The sequence below is a fragment of the Chelonia mydas genome, chromosome 8 (assembly GCF_015237465.2).
Source record: "Chelonia mydas isolate rCheMyd1 chromosome 8, rCheMyd1.pri.v2, whole genome shotgun sequence".
NCBI lineage: Eukaryota > Metazoa > Chordata > Testudines > Cheloniidae > Chelonia > Chelonia mydas.
In genome coordinates this window covers 53952922-53965922 of record NC_057854.1, presented here as the reverse complement: position 1 = coordinate 53965922, position 13001 = coordinate 53952922, and the positions used below count along the sequence as shown (strand labels likewise).

At 43.3% G+C, this 13001-nt stretch overlaps 1 protein-coding gene across 11 annotated transcripts in view; it reads right to left on the bottom strand.

Annotated features, from left to right (window-relative positions):
- The window catches only part of RGL1 (ral guanine nucleotide dissociation stimulator like 1), a 158178-nt gene that overhangs the window by 130361 nt on the left and 14816 nt on the right, over positions 1 to 13001 (bottom strand). The window contains exon 2 of one of the 11 annotated variants that reach the window (XM_043521182.1): positions 11810 to 11816. The exons of the other annotated variants lie outside the window; for them this stretch is intronic. The gene's annotated coding sequence lies outside the window, so the exon portion shown is untranslated. The remainder of the gene's footprint in view (positions 1 to 11809; positions 11817 to 13001) is intronic. 11 annotated transcript variants of the gene reach the window in all.

The window sequence follows — 13001 nt, the reverse complement described above, 5'->3', positions numbered from 1 at the left end:
AACCATTGAACTTGATCTTTAAAAAACTAAGGGACTTAGCTAGGGAAGGGGACTAAACGGAAGAGCTCAAGCATCTGAATGTGAAGGAGGCTTGGAATTATGGTATGTCAAAGCTGAAGAAACTATCTGAAGCCTGCATCCCAAGAAAGGCGGAAAATTCAAAGGGAAGGGGTGCAGATCAAACTGGATTAACAAGCATCTCAGATAGGTTATTAAGAGAAAGAAATGAAAGCGGGGATGGATCAGCAAGGAAAGCTACTTCTTGGAGGTCAGAAAGCGTAGAGAAAAAATGAGAATTTCCAAAAGCCAAGCAGAGCTGGACCTTGCAAAGGAAATAGAAACCAATAGTAAAAGGTTTTTTAAACATAAAAAGAAAAAACAAAACAGGGAAAGAAAAAGTGGGATGACTAAACACTGAGGATGGGGTGGAGATTAACGATAATGTAAGTATGGTGCAACACCTAAATGAATTTTTTGCCTAAGTTTTTAATAAGAGTAATGAGGAGTTTGGGGACAGTGGCAGGGTGGCTAATGGGAACAAGGTATGGAAGCAGAAATTACAACATCCAAGGTGGGAGCCAAACTCAAACAGCTTAATGAGACCAAATCTATGGGCCCCAGATAATCTCCATCCAAGAATATTAAAGGAACTGGAACATGAAATTGCAAGCCCAACAGCAAGGATTTTTAATGAATCGGTAAACTCAAGGGTTGTGCCCTATGACTGGAGAATTGCAAATACACTATCTATATTTAAGAAAGGGGAGAAAATGATGCGGGAAACTACAGGCCTGTTAGTTTGACCCCAATGTATGCAAGGTCTTAGGAGAAATTTTGAAAAAGAGAGTAGTTACGGACATAGAGGTAAACAGTAACTGGGATAAAATACTACATGGTTTTACAAAATGTAGAACATTCCAGTCAACTTGATCTCTTTCTTTGAGAAGATAATCGATTTTTTAGCAAATAAAATGCAATAGATCTAACCTATCTGGATTTCAGTAAAGCATTTTATACACGTCCACATAGGAAATTATTATTTAAATTGGAGAAGATGAAGATTAATACAAGAATTGAAAGGTGGGTAAGGAACTCGTTAAAGGGGATACTGCAACAGGTCATGCTTCAAGGTGACCTGTCAGGCTGGAGGCAGGCTTCTAGTGGAGTTCCTCAAGAATCAGTCTTGGGATCAATCTTATTTATCATTTCCATTCACGACCTTGGCACAAAAAGTGATAATGTGCTAATAAAATTTATGGATAGCACGAAGTTGGGAGGTATTGCCAATACAAAGGAGGACCAGAATATCATACAAGAAGATTTGATGACCTTGAAAATGGAAGTAATAGAAACAGGATGAAATTTATTTAGTGCAAAGTCATGCCTTTAGGGACTAACAACAAGAATTTTTGCTATACGACGGAGATGTATCAGTTGGAAGCAACAGAGGAGGAGAAAGATCTGGCTGTATTGGTCAATCACAGGATGACTATGAGCCGCCAATGTGATGTGGCCATGAAAAAGGCTAATGCAATCCTAGGATGCATCAGGCAAGGTATTTCCAGTAGAAATAGGGAAGTGGTATTACCATTACAGAAGATATTAGTAAGACCTCATCAGGAACACTGCAGGCAATTCTGATTTCCCACATTTAAGAAAAATTAATTCAAAGTGGAACAGATACAGAGAAAGGCTACTAGGATGATCAGAGGAATGGAAAACCCACCTTATGAGGGGAGGCTTAAGAAGCTTGACTTGTTTAGCCTAACAAAACAAAAGTTGAAGGGAGATATGATTGCTTTCTAAATACCTCAGAGGCGTTATTTAAGTTAAGATCCAATATTGGCACAAGAACAAATGGATATAAACTGTCAGTCAGCAAATTTAGGTTTGAAGTTAAACTAAAGTTTCTAACCATTGGAGGTGTGAAGTTCTGGAACAACCTTCCAAGGAGAGTAGTGGGAGCAAAAAATCTAACTAATTTCAAGACTGAGCTTGATAATAATATAATGAGATTGCCTACCATGGCATATGACCCATCTGCGACTGCTATTAGTGAATATCTTCAACAGCTGGAGATGGGACGCTAGATGGAGAGGGCTCAGAGTTACTACAGAAAATTCTTTCCCAGGTCTATGACTCTGTGCTCAGGGTCTAACTGACTGCCATTTTTGGGATTGGGAATTTTTCCCCAGATCAGATCTGCAGTGACCCTTGTGTTCTTTTTTTTGGCCTTCCTCTGCAGAGTGTGGCACCATTCATTTGCTGATTTGAACTAAATTAAATGATGGATTCTCTTTAACTTGAAGTCTTTAAACCAAGATTTGAGGATTTCAGTAACTCAGCCAGAGGTTATGGGCCTATTACAGGAATGGATGGGTCAAGTAGGGTTGCCAGGTGTCCGGTTTTCAAAAGGGATCCTTGCGGCTCCAGTCAGCACTGCCGACCAGGCCGTTAAAAGGCTGGTTGACGGTGCTGCAGGGCTAAAGCAGACTATCCCTACCTGTCCTGGCACCGCAGTGCACCCCGGAAGCAGCCAGCAGGTTTGGCTGCTAGGCGGGGAGGCCACAGGGCTCCGTGCGCTGCCCCCACCCCCAGCACCAGCTCCACACTCCCCTTGGCCATGGTTCCTGGCCAATGGGAGCTGGGGGGTGGTGTCTACGTGTGAGAGCAGTGCGTGGGGCCTCCTGGGCAGCCCACCTAGGAGCTGGACCTGCTTGCTGCTTCCAGGATGCAGCACGGAACCAGGACAGGCAGGGAGCCTGCCTCAGCCCCGCTGCGCCGCTGACCGGGAGCCACCCGAGGTAAGCCTGCACCCCAACCCCCAACCCCAGCCTCCTCCTGTACCCCAACCCCCACCCCAGCCAAGAGCATCCTCCCACACCCTGAACCCCTCATCCCCACCACCACCCCAGAGCCCGCACCCCCAGCACACAGCCCATACCCTCTTCTGCACCCTAACCCCCTGACTCAACTCAGAGCCCCCTCCTGCACTCCGAATCCCTCGGCCCCATCCCCCCCCAGCCTGGAACACCCTCCTACACCCCAAACCCTTCATCCCTGGTCCCACCCCAGAGCCTGCAACCCCTCAAAGATCCCAATGTAGTGAGCGGGGTGGGGGTGCCTCGGAGAAGTGGCAGGGCTAGGATGTTCAGTTTTGTGTGATTAAAATTTGGCAACCCAAGGGTCAAGTTCTGTGGCCTGCGATGTGCAGGAATAGGAGTTGAGAGTCATGCTGTCAGAGGTTTTCCCTCAGGTCTAAATGGAAAAACAGAGGGCTGCGTATAGTTTGATGGAGCCGAGAATGAGATAGAAACAATGAGCAGAAACACCACAGAAGCATACAGAAAAGACAGCAAGAAAACCCCAGAGATAGCCAAGAAGGTGACCCTGAGAAAAAGCTAAGAGATAGAGCTTTTGGGAAGACTGCTTACTAGAAAGAGTCGGGGAACTGCGAGCAAAGAAACTCTCTCCTGTTGTTTGTTTCCTATAGCGTTCAGGGAAACAGGACTTTATGTACATTCTTTGTAAATAAATAGGATTGTATCAAAAAAATACTTGACTCCATCATCAATTTTTCCTACTAACAGAGACAATCTGCAAGACTCTGATTATTGGCTAAGTGCTCAGGTCAAAAGGGGTAACAATAGTGAGTACAATACAAGGGGGAAAGTGGTCTCCTGGTTAGGGCTGAGGATTGGGAATCAGGACTTTGCCACTGACCTACTGTGTGACTCTGAGAAAGTCACATGACCTTCCTGTGCCTAAATGTATCCATTATTAAAGGATGGGTAATACTTCCCCATCTCAGATGGGTACTGTGAAGCTTACGTAAGGCCAGATCATGGTTCTTCACCCACTACCCCTGCTCTGCCTCCAAACCAACCAACCTAGCAGTGCCTTTTTAAAGATCCCCTTCAGGGCTGTTGTTGATTTGTGTTCAGATCCTATGCAGGAGGGAGTTTCCTTCTGTGCTCTCCACCCTTACGCACCCAGGCAGGGCTAGGCACAATTCTTATTCATTATTTGTATTATGGTAGTGTCCAAAGGGCACAATCAAGCTCAAAGCCCCTAGGGCTAGGCACTGTACAAAGACATATGACAGCATGGCCTCTGCCCCAAAGAGCTTACCCTTAATGTTTGTAGAGTGCTCTGAAATACTAAGACAGAAGGTACAAAAGATACCAAATTTTTTTTTCTTCCAAGCAACTGAATTTTCTTCCAAGCAACTTCCTACAGAACACCGCTACAGCTATTACAATTCAAACCATGTGGGTAATCTAATCTATTAGATTACGATTATGATTATCAGATGCCTGATTCATAACAGAATAAAGCAATACACTCTCAATAAATTTAAAAGTGGATTTATATTTACTATCTATTCGTGTTTATGAACATGGCTCACTTTCATGTATTTTCATTTTAATCAGTCATTTTGCTTAACCAGTTTAACTTTACTTGGCCGTCTTTCACTGTACCACAAATATAGAGATTCCATGTGAAATTTCATCTGCCAAACCCAGATGAAAGAAAAGGCCCCTCCTCAAAGGCTGCAGGGTAGGATGAGGAGAAACCCTGTCAAGGGCTGGTATGGTGGATTATGGGAAAAGGCCCTTCATCAAAGACCTGCTGATGTGGATGGAGGGAAGGAAAGAGGAGAAAAACACATGCAAAATTTTAAAAATGGTCTTATCCTGCAATCCAGGTGCAAGCAGAGTAGGAGCTGAAATGATGTGTCAGAGTTACAGTAATACAGAGCAGGAATATCCTCTGTCCTGAGCATGGAAAGTGATATACCATCCCTGTGCAGACTAGGAAACTGAGAGGCAGCAAAATATTCCATCTGGTGCATTCCAGACTGGTACCAAAATGGAGATGCTGTATTTCACAAATTGAGCTATCAAGCACTTGTATATAAAAACGGAGCTAAAAGGGGCCAATTAGTCGGCAGCCACATCTGTAAAAACTTTAACCCTTAACCTTAGGAAAACATAATCTAGGATCAAACAGACACACACAAGTCATTCTCCGTTGCCTTTGAAAATGCTGTTATGGATTACCCAAGGTATTATGAAGAGCTGATGAGAAACCCAGACATAGCCCTGCTGAAGCATTTGAAATCTTAAAGAAAAAGAAGTACATTCCAGTTCTTAAAGCATTTAATATATCACAGCTAGACCCTTCTCTCATACTAAGAGGAAAACAGTCATGGCTTCTTTGCAGACAGTATGAGGTGACTGTCTAGCAATTTTTTCATCAAATGTATTTTAGTTTTCCTTTGAATGGAATTTGGTTTTACAATGTACTTTTCATGCTGAAGTGTATCAACGCACCATGTACATAACACTGAATTACATACAGTTATGCACTGACTTTGTAGGGAAACCACAGCAGCACAAAGCACTCCCCATAAACTCATGCACAGTCTTGGACACCACAGCTTGTTTTATTTTTACAATTAATAACACTCAGCACTTCTAAGACACCTTTCATTAGAAGATCGCAAAGCACTTCACAAACATTATTAGTGAATTAAGCTTCCTGACCCTCCTGAAAAGAAAGGAAGTATTTAAAAGATCTACTTGTTGCCAGAGGATGCTATGAAGGCCAAAGCTCTATGAGGGTTCAAAAAAGAATTAGATAAGTTCATGGAGGTTGGGTCCATCAATGGCTACTAGCCAAGATGGTTAGGGATGCAACACTATGCTCTGAGTATCCCTAAACCTCTGAATGCCAGAAGTTGGGACTGGATGATAGGGGTCAGATCACTTAACAACTGCCTTGTTCTGTTCATTCCCTTTGAAGCATCTGGCATCAGCCATTGCCAGATGACAGGATACTGGGCTAGTTGGACCAGTGGCCTGACCCAGTATGGCCATTCTTATGTTGATCTCTCAAGTACATGAAGATATCGGCCCTGCTACTTGCATAGGGGGATATGCTCCCTGCCCCACCTTCCCCTTCCATTTTCGGGGGTACAGCTTTAGCAGGCCGTGCTGCATATGTAACCCCTACTAACAATAATGAGAATTATGAATTTAAGTCACTATGCACTGCATTGTAAACAAGCCCCCAGAAGTCTGCAGTACAATTGTCTGGAAGGAATCAGTTGTGTATTTTGTACACAAATAGCTGAAAACATGTAAATGTAATATACAGCGGTTAGCAACATGCTGATTAATACAAGACTCACAAAAGCATATAAGTGGGGGAAATAAATCTTTTCACCTCTATGGTCTGAGCACGTTCAAAGCCAGAGCTGCAACAATCAGGATTAGTGAGCTTTGATCAAGGATTAGATACTTATATGAATAAGAATCATATCTGCAGCACACTATCTAAAATGAAAATTATATGAGCTAACAAAGCTCCCGCTACCTGATCAGATGATAGGATAGTACCGCACAATACAGTGAATTAGGAAAGGATATAGGAGTCTTTGAAGCATCTGAAACTGGTCACTGTTGCAGATCTGATACTGATCTAGGCAGGCTACTGATTTGTCCTGCAATAGCTGTTCTTATTTCCGAAGGCCAAATTTGGAGGGGAGGGGGCGAGCATGGTAGGATGCCAGAGAGATCTGCATCCTGTATCTGCTATGAGCACATATTCAGTAGAGTTGCCGTACTGACATAGGCAAGGATAAGAATTGGCCTATGGAAGGAATTGCATTCTGTATGTTTTGGGGCAGGATGGTCTTGTGGCTCAGACACAAATCTGGGAGTTGGACTACCTAAATTCTGTTCCTAGCCTAAAGAAAAGGAGTACTTGTGGCACCTTAGAGACTAACCAATTTATCTGAGCATAAGCTTTCGTGAGCTACAGCTCACTTCATCGGATGCATACTGTGGAAAGTATAGAAGATCTTTTTATACACTCAAAGCATGAAAAAATGGGTGTTTACCACTACAAAAGGTTTTCTCTCCCCCCACCCCACTCTCCTGCTGGTAATAGCTTATCTAAAGTGACCACTCTCCTTACAATGTGTATGATAATCAAGTTGGGCCATTTCCAGCACAAATCCAGGGTTTAACAAAAACCTCTGAGGAGGGGGGGAAGGGTAGGAAAAAACAAGGGGAAATAGGTTACCTTGCATAATGACTTAGCCACTCCCAGTCTCTATTCAACATTTACAACACACACTTTGCTTCTCTACAAAAGAAAAAGGACACTAAACTTTCTAAACTACTACATGCCACAAGGGACCACAGCAATGGTTCCCTCAACCCACCCAGCAATATTGTTAACCTATCCAACTATACTCTTAGCCCAGCAGAAGCAGCTATCCTATCTCGGGGCCTCTCCTTCTGCCCCTCCATCCCCACGAACATGATACAGTTCTGTGGTGACCTAGAATCCTATTTTTGACGTCTCCGACTCAAGGAATATTGCCAACACACCTCTGAACAACATACTAATCCACAGAGACCTCCCTACCAACACTACAAAAAGAAGGATTCTAGGTGGACTCCTCTTGAAGGTCGAGACAGCAGACTGGACTTCTACACAGAGTGCTTCCGCCGACGTGCACGGGCTGAAATTGTGGAAAAGCAGCATCACTTGCCCCACAACCTCAGTTGTGCAGAACACAATGCCATCCACAGCCTCAGAAACAACTCTGACATCATAATCAAAAAGGCTGACAAAGGAGGTGCTGTTGTCATCATGAATAGGTCGGAATATGAACAAGAGGCTGCTCGGCAGCTCTCCAACACCACTTTCTACAAGCCATTACCCTCTGATCCCACTGAGAGTTACCAAAAGAAACTACAGCATTTGCTCAAGAAACTCCCTGAAAAAGCACAAGATCAAATCCGCACAGACACACCCCTGGAACCCCGACCTGGGATATTCTATCTACTACCCAAGATGCATAAACCTGGAAATCCTGGGCGCCCCATCATCTCAGGCATTGGCACCCTGACAGCAGGACTGTCTGGCTATGTAGACTCCCTCCTCAGGCCCTACGCTACCAGCACTCCCAGCTACCTTCGAGACACCACTGACTTCCTGATGAAACTACAATCCTTCGGTGATCTTCCTGATAACACCATCCTGGCCACTATTGATGTAGAAGCCCTCTACACCAACATTCCACACAAAGATGGACTACAAGCCGTCAAGAACACTATCCCCAATAATGTCACGGCTAACCTGGTGGCTGAACTTTGTGACTTTGTCCTTACCCATAACTATTTTACATTTGGGGACAATGTATACCTTCAAATCAGCGGCACTGCTATGGGTATCCGCATGGCCCCAGAGTATGCCAACATTTTTATGGCTGACTTAGAACAACGCTTCCTCAGCCCTCGTCCCCTAATGCCCCTACTCTACTTGTGCTATATTGATGACATCTTCATCATCTGGACCCATGGAAAAGAAGCCCTTGACGAATTCCACCATGATTTCAACAATTTCCATCCCACCATCAACCTCAGCCTGGTCCAGTCCACACAAGAGATCCACTTCCTGGACACTACAGTGCTAATAAGCGATGGTCACAAACACCACCCTATACCGGAAACCTACTGACCGCTATGCCTACCTACATGCCTCCAGCTTTCACCCTGACCGCACCACACGATCCATTGTCTACAGCCAAGCTCTGTGATACAACCGCATTTGCTCCAACCCCTCAGACAGAGGCAAACACCTACAAGATCTCTATCAAGCATTCTTACAACTACAATACCCACCTGCGGAAGTGAAGAAACAGATTGATAGAGCCAGAAGAGTTCCCAGAAGTCACCTACTACAGGACAGGCCTAACAAAGAAAATAACAGAACGCCACTAGCCGTCACCTTCAGCCCCCAACTAAAACCCCTCCAACGCATTATTAAGGATCTACAACCTATCCTGAAGGATGACCCAACACTCTCACAAATCTTGGGAGACAGGCCAGTCCTTGCCTACAGACAGTCCCACAACCTGAAGCAAATACTCACCGGCAACCACATACCACACAACAGAACCACTAACCCAGGAACCTATCCTTGCAACAAAGCCCGTTGCCAACTGTGCCCACATATCTATTCAGGGGACACCATCACAGGGCCTAATAACATCAGCCACACTATCAGAGGCTCGTTCACCTGCACATCCACCAATGTGATATATGCCATCATGTGCCAGCAATGCCCCTCTGCCATGTACAGTGGTCAAACTGGACAGTCTCTACGTAAAAGAATAAATAGACACAAATCAGATGTCAAGCATTATAACATTCATAAACCAGTCGGAGAACACTTCAATCTCTCTGGTCATGCGATTACAGACATGAAAGTTGCGATATTACAACAAAAAAACTTCAAAACCAGACTCCAGCGAGAGACTGTTGAATTGGAATTCATTTGCAAATTGGATACAATTAACTTAGGCTTGAACAGAGACTGGGAGTGGCTAAGTCATTATGCAAGGTAACCTATTTCCCCTTGTTTTTTCCTAACCCCACCCCCCGAGGTTCTTGTTAAACCCTGGATTTGTGCTGGAAATGGCCCACCTTGATCATCACACACATTGTAAGGAGAGTGATCACTTTAGATAAGCTATTACCAACAGGAGAGTGGGTTTGTGGGGGTGGGGGGAGGGGAACCTGGATTTGTGCTGGAAATGGCCCAACTTGATTATCATACACATTGTAAGGAGAGTGGTCACTTTAGATAAGCTATTACCAACAGGAGAGTGGGTTTGTGGGGGTGGGGGGAGGGGAACCTGGATTTGTGCTGGAAATGGCCCAACTTGATTATCATACACATTGTAAGGAGAGTGGTCACTTTAGATAAGCTATTACCAGCAGGAGAGTGGGGTGGGGGGAGAGAAAACCTTTTGTAGTGGTAAACACCCATTTTTTCATGCTTTGTGTGTATAAAAAGATCTTCTATACTTTCCACAGTATGCATCCGATGAAGTGAGCTGTAGCTCACGAAAGCTTATGCTCAAATAAATTGGTTAGTCTCTAAGGTGCCACAAGTACTCCTTTTCTTTTTGCGAATACAGACTAACACGGCTGTTACTCTGAAACCTGTTCCTAGCCTAGTCCCTAATTCACTGGGCAACAAATATTTGCAAGGCTATTACCTGTGCCTCAGTTTTCCTCCTGTAAAATGAAGATAAGAGGACCTGATTCTCAATTACACTAAGCCCCTTGACACTGCTCAGACTAGTATAAAGGGGCCTTAGTATAAATGAGAATCAGGCCTAACATATACCTAGCTCAGAGTGGTGTTGTGCAGTATAACTCATTAACGTGTGTAAAACGTATTGGGATCCTTGGATGAAAGGTGCTATAGCAGTATGGAGGATAGTTATTCTTGAAGAATTTTTTATTTTAAACACATCTAGAAATAGGGAACCTGATTCAGAAGTAAGATACCTTTTACCCCAATCTTTGTCGATTTCTAGACCTGAAGAATCAATGGTTTTGGAGTTTCTGAAATGTTTGGGTAGAAATACCAAAACACCAAAAGAGAGGCTGTTCTTGTGATATTTTTAACACAACCAGAAGCAAACCCAAGAAGTCTGATTTAAACAAATAACTTTGGTCTTTATTTGATCTGCATCTGAACTCTGAACCTTGTGAGATCAACCCACCAACACTAAACATGACACCAGCTGAAAGCACAGGAACTGACAGATCTGGCAAAGAAACGACATATGTAATTAAATGAGATCATGCAATTCTCACTGTGTAAGACTGGCAAATGATAGGAATTTAAAGATGAAGTCCATTATTCCGTTGATATAATTTAAGCTGTTGTTCCACAGGAACCAGAATAAATATTTTTTATTTGTGTTTATGTTTTCACTGTCTTTTTTGCCTCAGCCGTCTCACTGGATTGTCACCAGCAAGGAATAATATCAGGAGAAGCCGAGGTCTCTTGTTATTTCAGATCCACAAATGTCTCCATGTTTCGTTTTTTGAAAAGCCATGATAAATACTAACACAAATACTAGAACTGGCACATGCTACAAACAGGATATTCAGTCGATTTCTTGTTGAAATTTACTGCACATCGAAGTAATGAATACAACTCAGCTTGTGCACATAACAACAAGCAGGATTAGTGAGCTTTGATCAAGGATATCTTCATGTACTTGAGAGATCAACATAAGAATGGCCATACTGGGTCAGGCCACTGGTCCAACTAGCCCAGTATCCTGTCGTCTGGCAATGGCTGATGCCAGATGCTTCAAAGGGAATGAACAGAACAAGGCAATTGTAGCCCATATAGCAGTCTTCCGTGCAACAGGCAAAAATACAATCCATTCTCTTGTCAGCTGTTAAAAGGGCACACAGCCACTTCACACCACCCATACTAAGGGCATCACTCTATCGGATTAAGATCATGAGATAACCAAAGATAACAGTTAACCTTTTGCTAAACTGAAAGACAACAGCCATGTTCTCAAATCGTGTCTTCCTGGCAGTTCCCCAAACATGCTTTATTTTCAGTGACTAAAACAACACTAACCAATAGCAGAAACTAGATGTAAAAAATAAAAAAAACACCTCTCACATTCTAGTATAGGTCCAGCAAAAATCCTGAATTTTCTTACTTTCTACCAAACACTCATCTCTGTATACTGCAATAATGCAAGCCAGTTAAATAAGCAAACGTTATCTCTCTGTCTTATTCACTCTCCTTCCAGTTCCTTAATAAGTAGATTAGACGTAGGCCTGTACTGAAACACCAAACCTACGCCTCACTGAGCCGTACAAAAATTTGGATTGGGCAGCCCTAATTTTTGCTTCCTATCAGTTTTTAATCCATAACATGATTTTCTCTCTACTTCCCTAAACACCAAGTTTCTCGAACAGCATCTTCTGACGGATTGTATCAAAAGCATTTTTAAATCTCTAAATAATTCTAGCTCCTGGTTCTCCAGTACCCACTCTTGTAAATAATTTCAAGAAGTTAGAGAGGCAGTTGGAGAGGCAAAGGGTGGATCAGTTGATGTACTCAAGCTCATAGCTGGCATGTTTAACCATCTCTGGGGGCTTGCTGACAGGGTGTTCCCCGAGAGGAGCCCCGGGCTCTGGTATCCCCTTTCTCCTTGGCACAACACTGACAGAGTGTGTTGATGCAACATGGCCTATGTGTTTATTCAGGCTCTCTATGTGGGGTTAGTTTGGGGGATTTTTTGGGTAGGTGGGGTTGTCCTTTTGTTTGCACTAGCTAATGTTGGTTTGCCGGATTTATAGTATTGATGAATTCGAGTTTGATCTTGGTTTTACTTCATTGATTTAAAAAGAACTGTCCTGATTTAAACCAATGTGAGACAAGAATTATACCTAATATTCTTGAATAGTTTTTGTAAATATTCATAAGAACATAAGAATGGCCATACTGGGTCAGACCAAAGGTCCATCCAGCCCAGTATCCTCCACCAACAGTGGCCAATGCCAGGTGCCCCAGAGGGAGTGAACCTAACAGGTAATGATCAAGTGATCTCTCTCCTGCCATCCATCTCCACCCTCTGACAAACAGAGGCTAGGGACACCATTCCTTACCCATCCTGGCTAATAACCATTAATGGACTTAACCTCCATGAATTTATCCAGTTCTCTTCTAAACCCTGTTATAGTCCTAGCTTTCACAACCTCCTCAGGCAAGAAGTTCCACAGGCTGACTGTGCGCTGAGTGAAGAAGAACTTCCTTTTATTTGTTTTAAACCTGCTACCCATTAATTTCATTTGGTGGCCCCTAGTTCTTATATTATGGGAACAAGTAAATAACTTTTCCTTATTCACTTTCTCCACACCACTCATGATTTTATATACCTCTAGCATATCTCCCCTTAGTCTCCTCTTTTCCAAGCTGAAAAGTCCTAGCCTCATATGGGACCTGTTCCAAACCCTTAATCATTTTAGTTGCCCATTTCTGAACCTTTTCTAATACCAGTATATCTTTTTGGAGATGAGGGGACCACATCTGTACGCAGCGTTCAAGATGTGGGCGTACCATGGATTTATATAAGGGCAATAAGATATTCT